Genomic DNA, 5,865 nt, shown 5'->3' on the forward strand with positions numbered 1-5,865 from the left:
ACACAGTGAGACAAAACAAACGAAAATTGAAATACCTGGGAAGGTGGATCCGAGTAGAACAAGAATATGTTTTTGAAATCTTAAGTTACGGGTAAAAAACCGGTAACATTGTTGAATCTGAACCGATTTTAAGTTTCTCCACGGATTTAGAAAGCAGAAGCTAAGGCCTTTATAATAACATACATATATAACGTTTAAGTAACCTGAAGAGATATGTGTGAAATTCATTAGCAAACATATTCTTTATTTTAATTTTACATCGTTGTCCAAGTTTGGAGATGTTTTTTGAAAGTATTTCATGTAGGAACCGTATTATTTATTAACTGATTAGAAACCCATGTTTATTCATGAGTAAAACGCAACTTTACTTTTAAAAATCCGTTAGCAATTGACGACGTTATTGATCTTTTTATTAATACAAAATTTTTCCAAAACTGATTTTCCGAAAGATGCTTCATGTGGGGGATAGGGCTAAATATGGACCGAACCTCATTCAATTTGGTGGAAGGATTGAGATTTATATAAAAGTTATTTATGCTAAATTTCATCGTGATATTGATGTAATTAAGAGAATTATAGAATTAAAGTCGCTTGCTTAAGGAGGATTTGTATGGGAACTAGGGTAAAATAAGGTCCAAACAATACACAAATCGGTATAAATGAGTTTGCTGTAATCTTTAGTGAAACTGCCGGTTTTTTACCCGTAACTCAAGATTTTGGAGGTGTTTGGCAAATTTCAAAAACATATTCTTGTTCTACTCGAATCCACCAGGTATTTATTTTTGTCGCATAGTGTAATTTTATATTTAGAGTTTTAGTTACTATACCCTTCACCTTCGTGAGAAGGGTATATATAAGTTTGTCATTCCGTTTGTAATTTCTATAATATAATTTTCCGACCCTATAAAGTATACATATATATTCTGGATCCTTATAGACAGCGGAGTCGATTTAGTCATGTCCGTCTGTCTGTGTGTATGTTGAAATCAGTTTTCAGAAGACCCCAGATATCTGCGATATCCGAATTTTCAATAATTCTATCGGAAATACGATCGAATATAACGCTATTTAAAATCAGCCCAATCGACCCATAAATAACGAAGATATGAGTAAAAATCCGAGACCACCTCTGAAAATTTCATTAAAAACTTTTTTCGTGCATGCTTATACAAAACAATAAACAAACAAAAACAACACACAGTATCAAACGGTAAAGTTTTTTGTTATTTGTCATTGTAATTCTTGTTATAAACACAAAGCAAAGAATTAACATCGCGTTACGTTACGTTGTTATTGGCTAGAAACATGAAATTAAGAAGTAAGAAAGTATAGTCGGGAGTGACCGACCATATGATACTCTACACCAGTTATGAATATTAAATGTGCTTTATTTTTCACAATAATTCATTGTTCCGATACATTAAAGCAACTTATGGATGAAAAACAAATTTTCTGAAAGAGGCTTTATATGGGGGCTAGGGACAAATATGGACCAAGCCCGATAAAGTTTTGTGAATATATTTATATTTATATAATATTTATTTGTGCTGAATTTCGTCGCGATATTTGTGTTTATAAGTTAATTTTGGACATTCAAGTAATTTTCTGAAGGGGACTTTGTATGGGAGCCCGATCTTTATGAAATTTGGCAAGGTCATCAAGGCTTGTATAAAACTTACTTGTGCCGCTTTCTATCGATATACAGACATATTTAACATAATTATGAGCACAGAAGCCTTTTTCGGGGGGTTCTGTTGTATGGGGGCTAGGTGAAATAATGGGCCGATTTTAACCATTTCAATAGGCTTCGTCCTTGGATCAAAAACAGCGTGTGTGCCAAATTTCATCCAATTATCTTAAAAATTGCGACCTGTACCTTGCGCACAAGGTTTACGTGGACAGCCAGCCGGCCAGACGGACGGACATAGCTAAATCGATTCAGAAAACGATTCTAAGCCGATTGGAATACTTTAAGGTGGGTATAGTTTGTATGTTTGTTGCATGTATTTTTGTTTAGTTTTTATACCCTACACCACTTTAGTGGGGAGGGTATATTGGGTTTGTGCTGATGTTTGTAACATACAAAAATATTCGTCCTATACTTACCTTAAAGTATACCAATCGGCTCAGAATCACTTCCTGAGTCGATTAAGCTATGTCCGTCTGTCCGTCCGTCTGTCCGTCTGTTTGTGTGTGACCTACAGGTCGCAATTTTTGAGATAATTTGATGAAATTTGGAACATACACTTCTCTTGGTCCAAGGACGCTATTGAAAATGGTTGAAATCGGTCCATTATTTCACCTAGCCCCCATACAACCGGACCCCCCGAATAGGGCTTTTGACCTCATAATTATGTTAAATGATCTACTATCTCTACAAAAATTTGAAAAATTTAGTTTTATATATGTCTTAATAATTCTAGTGATTTTCGTAAAGATCGGTCATTATTTGACCCTAGCCCTCATACAAAGTGCCCCTCAGAAAATGACTTGAATGTCCACAATTCACTTATAAACACTAGTATCACGATGAAATTTAGCACAAATGAGTTTTATATAAACATAATTCCCAACAATAAATTTTATAGGGATCGGACCAAGTTTTACCCTAGCCCCCATATAAGCGGACCTTCCTATTAGGGCCTTTAAGCTCATAACTTTGGCAAATATACTACTATCTCTCCTAACACTAATATCACGATGAAATTTGGCACAAATAGATTTTATACAAACATAAATGTCGACATTCAATTTTATAAGGATCGGACCAATTTTTGCCCTAGCCCCCATACAACCTACCGATTTTGAGCCTTTTAGCTCCTAACTACGATAAATATACTACTATCTTCCCAAAAATTGGAACAACTAAGTTTGATATAATTATAAATAACACTGTCATTTTTCGCCATGATCGGAAATAAAAAGTAGCCTATTGCCAGACATACAGAATGTGCACAGAAAAAAATGGAATTCAAAATCAAACAAAAAATTCATAAAGCCAAGTATTTTTTTACTAAAATAGGACCTATCACGAAATTCGTAAAATCAAGTACTCAAATTCGTAAATTCTTTATTGAAAAAATTTCAGGATTTTTCTTATTAAAATAATATACTATTTACGAAAAACATTAATAAATAATCGCAACATTTCCAAACAATTATTTTACTGAAACAATAACACAAGTTATTAGTATTTGTACTGAAATTCAAGCAAATATGTTATCTGAAACAGTTAAATTATTTATTGTATTTTGGCAATAATAATAAGAAAATTTTTTATTGAATCTATAAAAATTTTGTTAAAAAATATATACTAAATTTTAACAAAAATTTTACAAAAAATATTTAAAACTAAAAGTAGTAAAAAAATTACATATATACTTACAACATTTTTAAGAAAACGTTTCTAATTCTAGAAACTATTAGTTTGTACTGTGAAAACTGAAACACTTATACATTAAATGTTATAAACCAAATAAGAATTATATCAATTCATTTTAGTACATTCCAAAACTGGTTTTATTGTTGTATACCATACGCTGACATAAAAATAAAACTCAAACAAAAACATTTATTGAATCAGTAAAAATATTTACTGAAAGTTAAATTTATTTCAATAAAGTGTTTGTTAGAAAATATTTTCCTTCTGTGTGTACATCAAACGAATTCGTTATAAACCCAAATAAAAATATTTATAAAAATCGAAATTAAATTTAAGCAAACGATTGTTAAGAAAAAAATTGTGCATATTTTTTTCTGTGTGCTGTGAAAATTTAAAGAAAATCGGTTTAGCCGTTTAGTAGTCTATAACGTTCAAACATATAAACACACAAACATACAAACATATAAACATACAAACAAACACACATTCATTTTTATATTTGTATATAGATAATTCCCAATAATACATTTTATAAGGATCGGCTCAATTTCTGCCTTCGTCCCATACATCCGGACCTTCCGATTTCGGCCGTTTATCTTTTAACTACGTCTAATATACTACTATCTATCCAAAAGTCGGCACAATGTGGTGATGTTTGTAACACTCAAAACTATTTGTCCTTATTAACCTATGTCCGTCTTTGTGATCATGTAAACCTTGTGTGCACGCAACAGATCGCAATTTTGAATATAATTTGTTAAAATGGGTCACATACTATTTTCTGGATCCACTGACGATGGCTGTTGAAAATGAAAGAAATCGGTCTTTTATTTCTCCTAGTCAGCATATAACCGAACATGAACAGACATTATTTGAAACCTATATAATATTAACAGAAATGCTTCATTATTGAAATTAATCACATTTAATATTCGCAATTGGTGTTGGGTATATTATGGTCGGCCACGCCCGACTATAATTTCTTACTTGTTTGTAATAAAATTCTTACTCACTGTTTTTTAACACATCATGGTGAAGGGTATATAAGATTCGGCACAGCCGAATATAGAACTCTTACTTGTTTTTTATATAAAAAATTTATTGTTGTTACAACACTCAAACAATGTTTTGCTTGTCACAAAAATATGGAAAATTACGTTGAAATATTCTTAATAAATCTATATTAATAGATGTCGGAAAAATATTAATGAGAATGTTATACTCAGATCTATAAGTTTGTAATTCCTAAAAATTTTGTAAAAACAAAAAGAACTGGTAAAAAGTGGGTTAAGAAAGTCCTAAATTTTATATTATTATTTTTGTTTTTTTAGTTGATTTTTAGGTTCTCGAAAAAGGTGCAAGCACTTCAAAATCAACACTCATTTTCAAATATTTTACAAGCAAGAAAAAACATGTAGTATTAAATACTAACCTGTACCGCAATTCAGTAACTTTTAAACTAAAAAATTTTGTCGTTAAATAGTAAAAATTCTTAAGTTAACAATAATTGTCGTTATGTGGTATTCTGAATTATATTTCACCGATTTTTTTCGTTAAACATAACGAAAAGTATCGGCAATGTAACGACAAATAAAAAGTTCACGTTAATAATTTTATATTTTAAAAATATTTCAATACAAAACATTTGACATTCTCATATTTTTCCGATATTTGTCGTTAAAATATTTTAAGGTCGTTAAAAAGTTAACGAGTGTCCCCAAAGTTTAACAGAAGTGTCCCATTTTTTTCCTAATTTTTTTACATTAAAGAAATAATGTAAATCAGACGATTAATCAGATTTAAACATAAACGTTAATTTTTTCAAATTAAAATAGATTTTTATTTATAATGAAAAACCGGATAACTGTTTTTTTCTGAATTTAAAAAATATCAACAGGTTTTTTTCAAATGTCAACTTTTCGAACTATTCGAAAAGTCGATCACCCTAATATTTACCCACATTTTGAAAAGTTGTTAAAAAATAGTAACAGTTACTGCCTGTTTCACAATATCGAAACAGCATTTCTTTCTTATAAATAAATTGAAAACAAAATTTTAAATTTATTTGTTGTTTTCAATACATTTGTAAGAAAGAAAATGTTCTTTCGCATTTAGAGAAACCGGCAGTAATTTTAAAAAATTTTTTCCCAACTCTACATTACTTTAACAATAGCGAAACGCTAAACGAAACAAAACACACAAAATATGTACACAAAACAATGAAACCAACACACTTTTAAATAATAAATCCTAACGGCTGTATTTATAAAAACTTATTTTAGGTTTATTAAACAATTTTAGGCAAAATTCAGGAAAATCGTATTTATAAACGTGAAATAGCTTAAAACACCTTCAATAAACCATTGACAATTAGAAGAATTTTATTGTAGGCTCGACCCTTCTTTAATCCAACAATAACTTGATTTTTAACAATTTTTTTCTCAGATAAAGATTTTTCCGGTAATTTTAGGTTGATTGCGAAA

Source organism: Lucilia sericata, unplaced genomic scaffold (genome assembly GCF_015586225.1).
Source record: "Lucilia sericata isolate MDLA Ls3-8-SP2 unplaced genomic scaffold, ASM1558622v1 Contig000000F_arrow, whole genome shotgun sequence".
In the NCBI taxonomy this organism is placed as follows: domain Eukaryota; kingdom Metazoa; phylum Arthropoda; class Insecta; order Diptera; family Calliphoridae; genus Lucilia; species Lucilia sericata.